Source organism: Grus americana, chromosome Z (genome assembly GCF_028858705.1).
Source record: "Grus americana isolate bGruAme1 chromosome Z, bGruAme1.mat, whole genome shotgun sequence".
Lineage (NCBI taxonomy): Eukaryota > Metazoa > Chordata > Aves > Gruiformes > Gruidae > Grus > Grus americana.
Genome location: NC_072891.1, coordinates 74,828,689 through 74,846,932, shown reverse-complemented (window position 1 = coordinate 74,846,932; position 18,244 = coordinate 74,828,689).

Sequence of the window (18,244 nt, the reverse complement as noted above, 5' to 3'; positions counted from 1 at the left end):
GAAGAAAAAATGTGTCAGTCTGAGTGAAAAAAACCCAGAGTCTAATTTTACAAAAAAGGAGTCATAAACAATGCCTGGCTCATTTTGGGGAAAGAAGATTTAGACCAACCTTGCAGGTGGGGCTATCCAGCATTCAGAGAAACACTTTTAAAGTGTAACTGTCACTCCTTCTACTGTATAATTAAATTTACTTCCAGTTCATTGGAAGATTGCAGGGGTGCTCATAGTGAAAGCAAACAAAATGCTGTGATACTACTATTGCAATTAATGGAAATGGATAAAAAATTTGGTATTTTTTTTTTTTAAATTCTATATTAAACTGTAGTATTACAGACACCTAATGTTTATTTGAAAGGTATTATGTTTTGTTTTCTTTTGCTTTGCTTTGCTTTGTTTTCAAACTATGAACTATCATTCCATACTTTCTATACTATTCCATACTATATTATCATTCCAATACCATGGAAAGCTGGAGAGACACTTCTTTAAAGCTGGAGCAGGACTTTTTACAAGGGCATGTAGTGATAGGACAAGAGGTAATGGGTAGATTTAGATTAGATGTTAGGAAGAAATTCTTCACTGTGAGAGTGGTGAGGCACTGGAACAGGTTGCCCAGAGAGGTTGTGGATGCCCCATCCCTGGAAGTGTTCAAGGCCAGGTTGGATGGGGCTTTGGGCAGTGTGGTCTAGTGGAGGGTGTCCCTGCCCATGGCAGGGGAGTTGGAACTAGATGATCTTTGAGGTCCCTTCCAACCCAAACCATTCTGTGATTTTATATGACTATCATTCCATAGTATATCCATCCATTGAATGCTTCTTCCAGAAATTTTTAGATTCTTTTTAATGTTACAATTCATGTTAAAATTGTTAGAATTATTAGAAAATGTAAAAGCATGTAAAAGACACAGATCTGTGGTCAACAATACTTTTTATATCCAGTTTGAGGCTTTTGGCAGTGACTTAAAGTGAGTTTAATACGGAAGAACTGTTTTCAACATTTAGAGTGTGACAAAGTTCATATGGCAAGAAAGTTTGCAGTGATTATATCCTATAACAACTAAAAAAAGAAGATTCAAACTTTGTATGAAAGCTGCTGTGTTCTTTTGTGCTAATATCTTCTTCATTTCCTCCAACTCCCATATACTTTTTGCTTTGTTTCTATTTCTGTGTAACGTCTAATTACCTAGGGAAATACTTAGCTTCAGATGACTTAAAGGAATAACTGAAATTTTGTTTCAAGTTCTTTTTTTTTTTTTTTTTTTTGGGGGGGGGGGAAGAGGGGAGGACCAGAAGGACCCAACAGTGATACTAAAATAATAAGTAGACCATATCTGAAAATTTCTCTTAAAACAGTTGCAAGTATCCACAGACATACTCCATAATCTCAGTACTGGTGAAAGGAAAAAGATTTTTTCTTATCTGTAACTTACAATATGTGTGCTGGTACAAAATTTTACATTTGACTTATGACCATGATAGCTTGATGAGTTTGAGATCTGAATCCAAGATATGAGGTTAGCCTTGCTCTTTCATGCAGCTGATTTGGTGGATAGTTTAGAAAATTCAGCATCCCTTTGAATCATTTGTATATAAATATTGCCTTATATTGCATATTCTGTCTTGTCCCTAACAAAGCTGCAGATCCTTTTAACTGCTTGGGATTTTGTATGTAAGTGATGTGATTACTTTGTGATGTCAAAGCTCTAAATAACAGAATATTATCATGCTTTACATGTTGCTATGCATAAACCTTCAAACTAACTCTGCATTAAAATAAGCAGTAAAAGATAGTGGTCTAAGTATTTCATTACTCATTCAGCCCTTGGGCAACTACTCTGGCAAGAAATATTTGCCCCGTGTGAGTCAGAAAAGTCTGTAGTTACTTCTTCTTGCTGCATTTCTCAATCAGCAATTAAGAACAGAGAGTATTATCAAGATATTTCTTTGTTTGCGTGCTGCTGCTGCTTGGATTATTCACAGCTGTGAAGGAAATAACAAGCAACCCTAACAACAGAGTAAAACAGTAAAAAGTATTAGTGCATTGAAAAATACTGATCACAAGTTTTTGTGACTTGTATGTCTTACAAAGCACTGAGTATGTGTCTAACTCTAAGGATATGAGTAATCATATCCTTAAACTCACTTCAAGCCATATTTGTTTTGAGTTATATTTAAATGCATATCCGTCCCTTGGCTCAACAGGAACTGGATTGCAGTTGTGTCTAATAATATCACTTAATTAGTGCCTTTCTCAGTCAGGTCCTGTCTACTAAACAATCCTCTAAGAAACAAAAGACAGGAAAATCCACTTCCCTTTTTTATAACATTTAAAAAAAAAAAAAAGAGAGAAATAATTAGCCCACAATTAACATATGGTGCTCTTTTATGAAAGATAAAATGACTGTGTTGTTGTATAATCATGCTGTGATACAGAATGAAAATAGACTGCAGGCCATACGTTCAGGTTGGCCCCTTTCTCTAACCTACACATCTTTTTCTGTTGGGGGAATATTACTGCTGTTAAAAAGAACTGCTCTTTCAACACTCTGTAAAGGTATTTCTGTATTTGTAGTACAATTTAACAAAGGTTTCCACTGGATTACAAGGTGATGGGAGAAGAGTAGAGGAAAGAAATGTACCTGGTTAAAAACAGGGCATGAAAGCATGGCACAAAACCTAAAGATGAAAAATGAGTGCTTCACTATGCAAAAATTTACCTGTTGTGATAAATATATGATCTGCTCTTATCATGTGTTTAAAGCTTTGTTATCCTTTCTTTTCAGTAAGGAAATATCCAAACTTTATTTACTACATAGTTTCTGCACTTTGTATGTCATTCAGATGTTGGTAGGTTTCATAAGAAGAATCCTCCAGTTTTTAATGTTTTGAAATGTTGCCCAAGAATGTCCTGTTATCCAAAAGGATTTGCTATCTGCTGAAAACCAAATGAGAAGAGGAAAAGACTGGGGACCTTTCCTAAAGCATGCCTGTTGGTGCTAACTCAAGACAGAATTTTAAAACTAGGTGATCAAAAATTTATCTAGGCATTTAACCCAGTATCTTTTATATTGGGTGCTCTGCCCATCGGATCCTATTTTCTTTAATTTCCTAAAAACTAAAATACAGACCTAATCCAGAAAAGTCATCATAACTATTTTTTATTTTTAAAGGAATCCCACTAAAATTAAATAAGTCTGTAAGCTCTTTGTCAAACAGAAGCCTTACTTTTTTCTTCTCTGTCTTTCCCAATGAAATCTTTACAGAGAAATATCTGCTCCTTATGTGAAATAACAAATGAAAGTTCCTCTATGCCCTCAGAGATCATAGAATAAAATAGATGAATGATTTATTTCTAGTAAAAAATGGCCAAGGGTTGTCTTGCCATGTTACTGAGCTAAACAGGGGAAAGGGTATGTAAGTACTCATCTTAATGGTGAAACCAGAAGAACTGTATCTTAAATAAAGTGTTGGGGGCTTCTGGCATTGTGAGCTGTATGAGAAAGAAGAGAGAAGAGCTTCTGTAATTGATAAGAGAAGAAAGTCAGGTGTTTGAGCTTGATCATGCAACAGCAGTTCATTGTTCTTATCTTGTGTCTCAGACAACAGCAACTGTTTTTCCACAAAAAGTATTTTCCCAATTTTACAGGTGGAACAACACAGACATAGGCAGATGAAGCCCTAGATCCTCAGTAGCATTTAGCCACACAACTCCACTTGATAACTGCTGATCCCAAGCACCTAACGATGCTCAACACATGGAATAAAATCAACTGCTGAAAATACTCTGACCGGTCAGCAGCAGAGGCAGGGGCAGAAGCACAGACCGTCCCAGTCCGCAATGCCGCTCTGTGTCCCTGCAAATACCCGAGTTGCTCAAGCACTGTGCATGGGGAGTGCCCCTGCTCTGGGTGCTCCACATGGACCAAAGGCACGTGGCAGCTCTCAGAGCCAGCCTGACAGAGACCCCTCTTTGTGCAACGGCCAGGTGTTAGCATCATGTCTTTATAAAACTGTTTGGTTGTTTGCGAGCCTAAATTCCTGTTGTGATATTGCCACAAAGCTCAGCAGTTTGTTGTGGGCGTCAGGTAGCAAATTTCTGTGTTGTTCTGTGGTGACATTGGCACCCAGAGCAGTAGTTAAAACAAGTACCTAAAGTTTTAGCTGTCTTGAGTTTAAAACAGAAACGTGCTAAAGGCACAGGATGCTTGCTGGCTGGGCTGAGCTCAGCACAAGGAGATGTTTCTGTGGGTTTTGTTTCATTCTGCCCAGTTTCATTAAAATCAACGACAATAGCTACAAGGGACTTGAAGAAGCAAGAACATAAGTGCAAAATGAAGTAGAAGAAACTAAATATTAGAACAAAACTCTTCATCCTTAAACAACATAGATAATATATGTAACTTTTTTTCTTTTCCCTAGAGTTTGCATGCTGGAGTGTCTCTGCTTTTTCTTCTGTTCCTCAAATTTATTGAGCTGCAGTACAGCCTGGAACTCGAAGTAAGTATTGTCACTTTGAGAATAGACCTGATTTATCAGAAGGAAGGTTTTACATTCTGCACAGAATATCTGATGAGGTGAACTGTTTTTCCTAACAATGTCTTACAGATTATTATCAGAAGCCATTAAAAAAACCAAACCAAACCAAAAGAAAAAAAAAATCAAGGACATTCCAAAAGAAAAGCAATCAGTTTTTATGGAATAGATTTTCCGGCAAATCGAAGGAAGCATCTTCCCCACATTATTAATCTTCCTTGAAACCATGTTAACATTCAAATATACTGTGTTTTAAACTACTTCAAAGTAAAACCAAAACAAATCCAAACAAAACATAACAAAATAAAACAAACAAACAAAAAAAATCACCAAAACCCCCTCAGAAATTTATTTTGAAATTACTGGAAAGATGGATACATAACAAATGCATTAAATGAACTGTTTCGTTCTTAATCCCTTTTGTGTTTTGTACTGTGTGAAAACTGTTAAATATATCCTTTTAAATGCTCAGTTACAGTCAAAACAGCTGTTTAATTCCCTTAAAAAGGGATTATTTTTTTTTTATTATTGAAGGGAAAGATTAAAAAGTATTTACATTGCCAGAGACAAAATGGGCATAGTTTATATTGGAAAAAAGCATAATATATTTTATAAATATTTAGAGTGTTCCAATGTCTTGTTATACATATTTTTGCAACACGTATACTGTATTTTAACTTAAAAATATGTGAAACAGAATTCCGTTTTCATGTAATGTCTTAGCTTTAATTCACTGAACTTTAAAGTACTTTTGAAATTAAAATTTTCAATGTTAAAAATACTTTTACTGACAGTACACTAGTTTTATTTTAATGCTTAATGCAGATGTAGTATCTGCAAATCTAGTTTTACATTCTCATTGCAATTCATGCATGTGAATTAAATTTTAGTATTTACAGTGGGAAGGGTGCTAGTAAAAACCAATAAAAAAAGGCAGTTCCTTAATTCTGCTTCAATGTTTTATAACTTTTACACTGTTTAGCACTGATGCAACATAAATGTAGTACTAATATTAAATAATGTTCAGTCCATTTTCTTTTGCATTTATTCACTGATAATTTTCAAAACTATCTCTTTTATCCACTTTACAATGAATTAATATTCCTGTGCAGAGGAAGAAAACACACCTCTTAACATTCTCTCTATATTCTCCTGACAGATGCACTATTGCAATTATTTTACTAAAAAGCCATCTGACACTATAGCAATTTCTTTTTGCTAAGAGGAATAGTAACTGTAGTCTGTAACGATTTGCCACTTCACACAAGATCGTGCTCATATCAAGATGTGATACTGTAATATAATGAAAGAAAAAGAAGAAGAAAATTTTGAAATGAAGATATTTCATCCTTTTACAAAAGAGGAATGTGAAAAATACAGGGAAAATCGCAATGAGTCAATGTTTACCTTCCTCCTGTAAGAGGTACCAGTGAAATGAGTGGGCATGCTGGCATTAGTGCTGCACGCTCCCTGCACCCCACTCGTGCTTTCCAACGGGAGTCGACAAAGCCTGTTCCTTGCTCAGCAGAAGCCTGATGCTTTCTGTGAGAGGGCTGAGTACGGTGTGGGACTGCTGAGTGGAAGAAATGATAACATTTTGCTGTGAGGTGGCTCATGGTTTTTTGCATTTTGGAAGGGATCTGGTGAATTTTGTTCTTTCCTTCGCTGGAAGAGAAGCCTGGGGACAAGTTAGTAACAATGATTGCAGTGATCCATTTTCAGTCCCATGGGCACTGGAATTACTTTCTCCTCCATTCCCCTCTCTTCATTCTCTGGTTGTAAGTACCTCTCTAGTATTAGACTGGAACACTAAAGAGAAGGCCTACTATAAGCATGGACAGTTTGCAAAGCTGTCTCTTCAGAAGCTGTCATTTTTCAGGGTAAAAGAAAAAGGTAGTTCCTTGAGGCTAGCAATCACCCTTCAGATGCAAATTTCAGGCAGAAAGCCAACCATAATTGAGAGTCCTTTAATGAGATGCTCAGCATGATTTCAGAAGCTGCACGGTCAGGGGCAGGCAGGCTGTCATTTTAGAAGACATTTTGGATTTGGGTTTTGGTTTCGGTTTTTGGTTTTGGTTTTTTTTTTTTTTTTCACGCCTAGAGATTGATACGATGGAGATGAAAAGCTGGGCCATAAAATAAAACCACTTTTGGAAACCTTGCACACAACAAATCAGACATTTACCGCTACTGTGTTAGAATCAGTCTCTTTGACACAGAGTCACACCTTTGAAACATCTCATTTGTTTGCAGAACTATCCTGAGATTTAACTGCTATAACATTCCATAATAGCTGTTAGGGAATTCCTCGTGGGCCAGCTTGAGACTTCAGGCACAGCCTAGGACAAAGGGCTGAGCGAAAGCCGAATGAACCCTTACATAACCCATGGAGGCATTGTTTTCTGGAGATAGATAACAATTCTCCTGCCACAGCTTGCTTTCTCAGTGGGTTTGTGAGATACAGCTTGTATATACAGCACATGGTGCTGCTGCCTCCATCCCACTTCACTCTGAGCAGTTAGGGGTCAGCAGGGGGATGGTTTTGCTTATTTCCTTGCAGCACTCTAGGGAAAGATAAAAGGGCTGCGGCAGAGCCAGTCCTCTTCCTATATTTCTGGACCACTCAGGTAGCATGAGCAAAGGGGTCAGCAGGGCACTGATTTCCTTTCCATCCTCAGAGGGATGTGTAGGTCAGCCTGCACTGTGGCTCGTGGGGAGCAGTTTCAAGGGAAGGAAGAAAGGAAATCCAGGGAATACCACCAATGCTTTTGCTAATCCTAGATTACTGTATCACATCTACAATTGATGGCACGACCAGGAAATACTATGAAATAAATTACATATTTGCAGTCCTATATGAATAAGATCCACCTACTAAATACAGTCTAGGCTGTAAAGTCCCCTTCAGGCATGTGTTGTAACAACTGTTACCCCCTGACAGCCCTTCAATCTTAAATAGCAGAAAGAAATTTTGCAATGTAATAACTTACTGCAGCAGTTTGAAAACCATGTTAATTGTCATTTCAGTCACAATATTGCTTTACTACTTTTATTTTAGGGAACCATGGAGGTTTAACATTAAGAAGCATGCTAACATATTTTACAAAAGGAAAGTGCAATATAAAGATTCCTTAAAAGCATATCTGTTTGTGTATATTCGTATTTCTGAAGGGTTGGTTACTGAAAAGTGACTAGTGCTGTCTCTGTTGCTAGTTACTCTTTGCAAACTGCCAGTATGCTTGTGGTTATCAACATTACAGCTGCAAGAAAAACCCTTCTTAAGCAAAGAGGTTGTGGTCAATATTAGGGCCATGAGATTTGTGAAATGAGCAAGTACAGACACTGCTGTCTTGGGATACTGAGCTATAGATTGCAATTCTGGGAAATAATATCATCAATACAGGATTCATAAAGAGGTAGGGCAAAGATCTACAGCTTGGAGTCTGTAATCACTTTGGTTCAGTTCAACCTAGCTATACAGCAGGAGTCTCCTTTGTTATAGCCGAGCTATTTTACGTGGCACCCAGAAAGATCGTGGCAATTTTTTCAAGTCTGAGTTGCATTTGCATGCCTTTGTTGAATAGTATCAGTTATCTTTCCCCTTCATATCAATTACACAAAAAGATCTCTATGTGTGTCTTATCCACTATAAGAAAAAATGTCAAGAATTGCATAGCAGTTTTACAGCACCTTTGTTTCACAAAGACTATCCATATTTTTACTACTCTTAATTGGTCAGGTTTTAAATCATCACCCCCCAAAATAAGGGTGAAGCTCAGTCTTTTCCTTCTTCCATATCAAACTTTATTGCCCTAAAAATTTTGAAAAACAAATACACATAGGCAGATGAAGGAAGGAATGAGAAAATTATTTTTCAGATATTTTCACTGTGGAAAAGTAATTTCAAAATCACCACCTGTTAAAGGGAAAATAAATAAAGGCAGTATCCTGAATTGCTGAAACACAGGCCTGTGAAGTTATTGTGCTTTCATGACAGGTCCTTTACATTATAGTGAAAATTATTTGTCTGTACTGGAATTATGTAAAGAGAAAGAAAAGATAGGAAATTCCTGGTATAAAAGTATATCTACATTGAAATGTATAAATCCCATAGAGATAACAAATAATTTTAAAGCTTTCTAATTTTTAATCAATCTGTGATTAAAGCAGAACTTCTGGAGGATCTATGACACTTATACTGCTTTGCTAATGTTTTGAACTGCATTGATTCTGTATTTTTATTGATAGACTTGGAACTTTTAATTATTACTTTTATTTTTAATTAGTTGTCCTGTCCCAGAGATAGTACAAGCATTTGTAACTAAGGGGAATGTATAATTTTACAGTGATACTGCTGTGTAGCATAGGGTAAAATAAGTTGGGTTCTACTTCACAGTAACATTTTAAACTTAATGTAAATTATTTAAGTCAGTGACATAAAAACCCCACAATATGAATACACATTGTAATTTCTGTAAATTACCTCAGCAGTATTTATTTGTGTTAGTACTCCAGAATGGAAAAAAAAAAACCAACCCGTTAAAATGCTACAAACTGACAAGTATAAACCAGAATACAAATAGTGGAGTATATTGTGTAATTCAGCTAAGATTGTGTCAGGCACTGCATGACAATAGAAAGCCTGCAGTGTGCAGCGCGTGTTTCACGGCACGCACGCTTCACCGGCTCCCCGACCATCAGCAGGAGCCGGAGCAGGCCCCATGCCCCCGGACACCCTGGGGGGGACGCTGGGGTGCATGGGCAGGAGCGGTGCGGTGGGAAGCGCTGGCGGCAGGGCTTGCAGGATGTGTGTGGGGATGCATTTGCTCGTTTACTCGTCCACGGACTGTGTCCAGGGTGAGTGCCTGGGCTCCAGCGCTGAGGCTGCAGTACCCACCTGCCTGGAAGTGCACCATGATTTTTCAGAAAGCCATGCACATTTTTACTTATTTTCTGCATTGAAGTCCATGAGTAATCACATGGGAGAACTCTGCTTTCAAAATTGAATATTCAATATTGAATATTTTTTTCTTTTTGTATAGATAAAACAAACCACCAGAGAGGGACAGTGCAAGTGAAAGCTCAGGCACAGAAGAGAGATCCGTACCAAGGGAGCAAAATGGTAAAAACAGCAACAAATTCCCCACTACACGAAGTCATGTATCTTAAAGGCTTTCCCTTTCTTCAGTCCAGCTAACTGACAACAGATGCAGTATTTCTCTTCCTCAGATGAGAGGTTGTTCTGAAATCTATACAGAAATTTGTTGTTGTATTTGCCCAACCCTAACCAACATTACGATCAATCCTGATTTCTTTCTCACTGACCCAGGGATTATTTTCTATATGAGCAAAACTAACTGGTAAGCATATTTGCTGTAAAAAACTCTTACAGGCACTTCCCTGGAACAAATGTGTATGTAACTGGCATCAAAGGAAAAAAATCCCGCTCACCTATGTATGCAGTAAATAGAATCATAGAATCATTTAAGTTGGAAAACATCCTTATGATCACTGAGTCCACCTGTTAACCTAGCACTGCCAATTCCACCACTAAACCATATTCCCAAGCACCACATCTACATGTCTTTTAAATACCTCCAGGGATGGTGACAGAACCACTTCCCTGGGCAGCCTGGTCCAATGTCAGTGAAGAAATTGTTCCTAATATCCAATCTAAACCTCCCCTGGAACAACCTGAGGCCATTTCCTCTCATCCTATCGCTTGTTACTTGGGAGAAGAGACCAACCCCCACCTGGCTACAACCTCCTGTCAGGCAGTTGTAGAGAGCAATCAGGTCTCCCCTCAGACTCTTCTCCAGGCTAAACAACCCCAGTTCCCTCAGCTGCTCCTCATAAGACTTATGGCTTTAGCTCTGGGATCCATCACTTTTACAGGATTAGTCCTGCAGTATCATTGTACTTAAGCCTTTTACACTACCACTACGGAGTGGGATGTCATATGTTGCTGCATAACTGTTGCTTGGTTTAGACAGCAGCATGGAAGCATCAACTAGACAAAATGCAACAATCTAAGGATATTTTTTTTTATTATTCTGAGTGAAGACTTAAAGTTTCTTTTGCTGCATGAATTATTTAATATGGTTTCAAAGAAACAAAGGTCCTTGATTTTTGACAGTGTTAATTTTAACCGAAGAAAATATCAAGAGCAATCACTTAAACTGACACCAGCAAAAAAAAAAAAAGAATAAAAAAAAAAAAACAAAAAAGAAATTAGCTACTATGACTTCCTGAAAGCAAAAAAGAAATACCCTTGTTTTCAAAGTTGCATTCGGTGTCATATCAAGTGGTTGTACTAATAATACGAACCACAAACAAATTGATTTAGGAGAGAAACTACATTATGCCTTGTAATTTCCTACCACTTTGGAGTCAATCTTTAAAATCTATGCCCAAAACAGCATTCTTGTCAATGTTCTTTGATTTGCACATGACCTTTAATATTGCTGTGCTGGTCTCTCAGGGTCAAGTTTTTTTAAAAAAACCAAGTGTCTAAAGTTTGATTTCTAAATCTATATTTATGTCCCTGAATTGACAGCTTGATTTTACAAAAGCCTTGAGCATCAAGCAGTTCCCATTGATTTAATAATGGAGTTGGATGGTGCAAGATCAATACCGTTAGGTGCCTAAATACCTTCTAGCATCAGGGCTCTGCTGGCTCTGGTAATGCTGTATCATTGTGACCAGTTATTTTGACCTGTCACTACACAATGTATGGGAGATGTCATTGTTATTGTACATTAGTATGTTGCCTGATCCTGTGATTTCAGCTACAGCCAACAATATTGCAACAATATTTCTGTGATCCTTATTTCCACAATGCTGAATCTGAAGTAAATAAGCTAGACATCACAAAAATCAGATCACATAGGCGATGCTTTGTGATGGTTACAAAAACTCTCCAGCGATAAGGTCACTGACAACTGAATCACACACCTGTTGAAAGGCAGAAATAATCACCTCAGAAACAAAAACAGAGGTTCATCTCAATACACGCTTCTGTCCTGACAGGGGCTAGTATCCAGGCTATAAATGAAAAGCAAACACAGGAATGACGATTGGTATGGTAGAGAGAATAGTAGAAGAGATTTTATAATCTTTTATAAATGACATGAGCTGTTTTAAGATATAATAAAACTTTAGGAAGAATTGAATAAAAGAGAATGAAATAACTATATAGAGGAAAATATTAAATTTTATATATACATATACACACACATATTTGCAATATACATATTTATTTAAAACCATATACATACACGTATAAACATAAATATATATATTATTTATGCCAGTACCTATTTTTTAAGATACAAATATATGTAGAGAACAGATATAGAAGTCAAGCAGACTGGGAAGAAAGCTGCTGTTTAAAACGCATAGTCCTCTGTTGAAATGAGAAAATAAGTTCAGTCTGAAGATTAGGTCCAAAATGGTTTTGATGATGCTTTAAAGGAGAAGGAGAGAAGTTAGAAGCAGAGGAAGTGAACAGCCAAGACTTTGTCTGAGACAGAGCCTCCCCCATTCCCTGCTTGGATCATTCCTTGCAGTTAGGGGGAAGCTTGACTGATAACATACTCTCAGACATCCTATATTGTTGCTTGCAGAAGTAAGCAGCACATCCTTCTGTCAAAGAAACTATTTATGACACTTCTTTCATGTCCTTCTTCCTGTCTACTTAGACTCATTCTTCACATAATTCTGAAAAAAAAAAAAAAATACAAACCCCCAATCTATAGCTGTCGTTGCTGTACAGGCTCAGCAACACAGCAAAATCACAGCAACTTTTTCTGTTCAGTGTTGAACTCTTTCCATTTAACAGCTATATCAAGCATCTGATTCTTTATTTGGATATTTACAGTATTTTTGCACTTGAACTGCTTACACAACTGCCACTAGAAAGTGTCAGCAAACTCTTTATTCAAGTGTCAAGGATAAGCCAAAATTACTCAAAAAATCATGCAATCATAGACTGAGGGAATAGTTTTGGTTGGAAGGGACATTTAAAGGTCATCTGTCCAACCCCCTGCCATGGGCAGGGACATCTTTCACTAGATCAAAGCCCCATTCAACCTGACTTTGAACACTACCAGTGATAGGACATCCACAACTTCTCCAGGCAGCCTGTGCCAGTGTCTCACCACATTCACAGCAAGATTTTTTTTCCTTATATCCAATCTAAATATATCCTCTTTCAGTTTAAAAGCATTGGTCCCTCATGCTGTCTCTATAGGCCCTGGTAAAAAGTCTCCCTCCATCTTGAGACTCTTTCCTTGTCACAAAACTTCTTCATCCCGTGAAGTAATTTTGCTGAAAGCAAAGCAAGGCTCTTCTGAATATAGTGCATTAATTCTGAACAATAAGGTTAGGAATTTATTTTGTATCTACGTAGAAGAAACTACTGCAAAGTTTTTGCATTCAGTACTCTGATTACCTTACATATGCAGTTTCCTCCAAATATCTGTTGAATACCATAGCAGAGACTTCAGATGATCTTTTGTGAAATTAAAAAGTATATAGTATTCCATTTGAAGATTGTGATGAACATGTGAAGTCAAGAATTGGTTTGGATTTTAGAGTTTTTAGGATGTCAAGAGGATGGGGCCAGACTCTTCTCAATGGTACACAGTGACAAGACAAGGGGCAATGGGCACAAACTGGAACACAGGAAGCTCCATCTCAACATGAGGAAAAACTTCTTCACTGTGAGGGTGACCGAGCACTGGAAGAGGCTGCCCAGAGAGGCTGTGGAGTCTCCTTCTCTGGAGAGATTCAAAACTCACCTGGACGTGATCCTGTGCTACCTGCTCTAGGTGATCCTGCTCTAGCAGGAGCGTTGGACTAGATGATCTCCAGAGGTCCTTTCAACCCATACCAATCTGTGATTCTGTGAACCTGTTTTTTTTAGGATCCTATGAAAACCATAAGACCCCTGGATGCCCACTGCTTAAAAACACTCTTGAAAATCTCATCCTTAAAATGCTCCTCTAGCTCTTGGTCTTAGTCCAAACTGGTTATAATTTCTAAATATTTTTAATTGGTATTTTTCTGGGTTCACACTTAAATTGCTGTATATAAAATGCCTTCTTCAATACCAACTCAAATTTGGGGGTCTGCAAAACTAGATCAATGTGGGTTTTGTGTGCAAAAGAACAATGTTCATTAGGAACCTACACAAACAGGTATTTACAAAACTTCCACAACTGTGGCTCAGATCTGTATTTCCCATCATATAGTCACAAATTTCTTTCAGGGCACACAACAATCTTTGAGACTTTGATCTTGGTCCATCCTTTGAGGACACGAAGACAAGGCGACTTCTTAAATAATGCAACTTGTGCAATCTCCCAGGCAAATGGCAAATTAATCAGTCTCTGAATCCTTGTTTTTTTGAAGACTTGTGCATTTTTAAAGAAGATGGAGTAATTGTTTAGTGACTTGGTGCCATTGATTTTCATTATGGATGGTGTTGACTGGGTCTGTGTCAGGTCACCTGGGAGAGATAGCCTTTGCATAGCTAAATAAAATGGGGAAAGTACCACTTCTTATTCCATATTCACGAGGAAAGCTCCAGTCCTTGAAGTAAGTTTTGTGTGACCTTCTTATTAAAGCAACTTTTCTTTCTTAGTCATTTGAATAAATGAGAGAAATGCAGTACTGCATAGGCATGAAATAGAGGTCTGGATTTTACAGGTCAATAGTTTCTTAGTTAAGAAAAGTTGATTAGAAGAAAAAGTTTAAGACAATATAGAAATGCTCTCATTTGCTAAATATATATAGTACTACTTGATATCTCCATTAAAACCAACTGAAATAAAAATGAAAAATCCAGTGAAAAGAAACACACTTATTTTAAAGTGTGTGGTAATTTGCAAGTTCTTGTAAATTTTCTGTAATTCTGTTGGGCAGAAGATAGAAATGCCATAATATACTCATTATATTTAACCAAGATACAAATTTAACCTGCCAACCTCTAGGCTTTTCCCTCCTAAGACAGCACTTGTTATTTTGAAGTTTTTCTAATTCCTATATTTTCAGGTGTGACGCACAATTATTTCTAAATTATACTAAAATGCTTCTTCCTTCCACTTCAGAGTATTGAAAATATACCAGTTCAGTCTCACCTCAGATTTTGCACTCAAGTTTTGGGCTTTTTTTTGTTTGTTTTGTGTGGTTGGGGTTTTTGTCACTTCCTTCAGCTCTTCTTGTTTCTGGATTTCCCCCCCACTTTCTTCTGTCTAATTCCTGTCTGTCCTTGCCATCTAAACTTTCTGTTTTCAAAAAGCCCAACCTCACTCAATGTCATTGAAATGAAGTCTATAATTTTAAGTTTTTACAATAGTTACTAGGTTTTAGGAAGAAATCACATACTTGTCATATTATGATGACTCAGTGAATTTCTCCAGAGGAAAATGTGATTTTTAAAGGTTTCTCGGCTGGCAGTTCTTTTTAGATATCTGCCACAGCATATTCTCTCATAATGATAACTACATGATGAGAGTCTGTGAGCTGTTCCACAGTTCAGCAGGCAGTAAAAAATGGAGTTTTTCTAGAATGAAGTGTCTTGGAAAATAGGACACTTCAATTTGTGTGTAATTTACTTGTAAATGTAGTCATCAGAAGCCATTGTTATTTACTCAACCTGCTTCCATAAATAGGTCAATTAAAATCTTATCAAAAGCATTCCCAGATAAAGGCAAAGGAACATTGTTAAAATACTGTTAGAGCATTTGGGGATAGCTGACAGGTAATTTGAGACTACAAAGGTTTTTGATTCATTGACCAAGTATTCCTCCCATAGAGACTAATATGAAACTCTTTAGAAAGCTATTAAGCATCTCTTATACTTCCTGTGTTTGCTCTAATAATAGCTTTGGGATGCATAATAACCACTTTTCATTCCCATCAGTCAGGTCAGAGGGGGGGTAAAGGGAAGAAGCTAATGAGCATGAGGTCCATGAAGAAAACACTGGTGCATTTGCCAGTAATAAGTTAAATGGATTGTCTTTAACAAGAAAAGATTATTAAATACCATCCTGTTTTGGTGGAGCAGTCATCTACCATGAAAGGAGAGAAAGGGACTGTGTCTGAGCTCTTACTCACCCTTACACTATTTCCTCATCTGTAAAGTCCATTGGGTATGGATGGTATTATTTGCTATACTGGGGTGTAAATACCTGTTGAAGTACTTTGAGCTACAGCTTTAGGAGACACACAGCAGTGGAAACCACAGAGTGTACCCCAACGTCTTTCCTAGAGCAAAAAGGCTGAGCTGGAGAAGTATCTGAAAATTGGCACTGTCTTCCTCTGGTATACAGGGAAGAAGCTTTGAGTTCTTCCACTTGAAATAATTCATGAGTACTCTGGTAACATTTGTTACCTGTCAATGATGGTGTAACAGCTCCTGTTAATTACATCTTTATCCTGAGAACTGGATGGTGGTGAGTCTGGGGGTGCGGAGGGGGAGGGGGAAAACTATACACAAATTGCTTATAGCTGTAGAGCAGCCCTGTGAGAAGAGATCTGGGAGTTTGGGTTGATGGCTGGCTGGATAAGAGTCAATGGTGTGCCCTGGCAGCCAAAAGGGCCAAGCACATCCTGGGGTGCATCAAGCACAGCACAGCATAGCTAGTCAAGGATGGTGATTGTCCCACTCTGCACTGCACTGGTGTGGCCCCACTTCAAGTCCTGTGCGGTTTTGGGTGCTTCAATATAAGAAGGACATTGTGTTGGGTTTGCATGGCAAGGTTTTGGTAGCGGGGGGCTACAGGGGTGGCTTCTGTGAGAAGGTGCTAGAAGCTTCCCCTGTGTCTGACAGAGCCAATGCCAGCCGGCTACAAAATGGACCCGCCCCTGGCCAAGGCTGAGCCCAGCAGTGCCTGTGCGATAACGTATTTAAGAAGGAAAAAAAACCAGTTAAAAAAAAGCTTTTGCAGCCAGAGAGAGGAGTGAGAAGATGTAAGAAACTCTGCAGACACCAAGGTCAGTGCAGAAGGAGGGGCAGGAGGTGCTCCAGGCACCAGAGCAGAGATTCCCCTGCAGCCCCTGCAGAAGACCATGGTGAGGCAGGCTGTCCTCCTGCAGCCCATGGAGGAAGGATGAGGGGGTGTAGCGATTCCACCTGCAGCCCATGGAGGACCCCACGCCAGAGCAGGTGGAGGCACCCGAAGCAGGCTGTGGCCCATGGGAAGCCCACGCTGGAGCAAGCTCCTGGCAGGACCTGTGGCCCCATGGAGAGAGGAGCCCAGGCCAGAGCAGGTTTGCTGGCAGGACTTGTGACCCCGTGGGAGGGACCCACACTGGAGCAGTCTGCTCCTGAAGGTCTGCACCCCGTGAGAGGGACCCACGCTGGAGCAGTTCGTGAGGAGCTGCAGCCCGTGGGAAGGACTCACGTTGGAGAAGTTCATGAAGGACTGTCTCCCGTGGGAGGGACTCCATGCTGGAGCAGGGGAACGATGAGAGGAGTCCTCCTCCTGAGGAGGAAGCAGCAGCAGAAACAACGTGTGAGGAACTGACCACAACCGCCATTCCCCATCCCCCTGTGCCGCTGAGGGGGGAGGAGGTTGAAGCCGGGAGTGAAGTTGAGCCCGGGAAGATGGTAGGGGTGGGGGGAGGTGTTTTAAGAGTTGATTTTATTTCTCATTGCTCTACTCTGTTTTGCCTAGTTATAAATCAGATGAATTTTCTCTCTAAGTTCAGTCTGTTTTGCTCGTGATGATAATTAGTGAGTGATCTCTCCCTGTCCTTATCTCGACCCACAAGCGTTTCGTTATACCTTTTCTCCCCTGTCTAGTGAAGGAGGGCAGTGATAGAGTGGCTCTGGTGGGCACCTGGCCCCCAGCGAGGGTCAAACCACCACAGACATCAAACTCTTAGAGGGCTTCCAGAAGAGGACAACCAAGATAACGAAAGGCCTCGAGGGCAAGACTTATGGGGAGCAGCTGAGGTCACTTGGTTTGTTCAGCTTGGAGAAGTCTGATGAGTGGATCACAGTGAATCACACCAGAGCAATAATTGCCAGATGTGACATACTTACATCAGCCTCTGGGCACACAGTGGTACATGAGGCACAGAGTAAGTTCACAGAATAACGAAGTTTTCAGATGTTCAATGGGATCCTGTGTTATCCACAGTCTGAGACACATGAGATAGATGAGAGGAGGGTGGAGGACAAAAATTAACTTGCTCAGCCAAAGTACCTTTAGATATCAACACCAAAGATGAACAATTGGCATAAATATAACACTCATTAAAGAACCGATTTTACTACTCGAATTATTTTCCCATTACAGAGTGAGACAACAAAACTTAAACAAAACTCATGACAAACTGAGAAAAGGTCAATGAATAAGCTGCAAAGCTTATTGTGGTATAAGCTGTCAAGTAACTGAAACTTTTTTTATAAAATAGCAACAAAAATGGAAGTACCTCATAATTATTTGTTCCTAGCCACCACTGTAAATCCAGTAAAGCACATGATACTGAAAAAGCAAGCAAAAAATTTTTGTAACTACTTTAGACAAGGCAAAACAGTCTTTTAAGTTGACGAAGTGAAAAGCTATCTTGTGAGACAATGCCTCTATGCCTTATTTTGGACTTATGTTAAAACAGTATTTCATACAGTCAACTTCTCCTAAGTGTAGCCAGAGTGCATCCCACTCATGCAAAGATTAAATATGTTGCAATATAAAAAC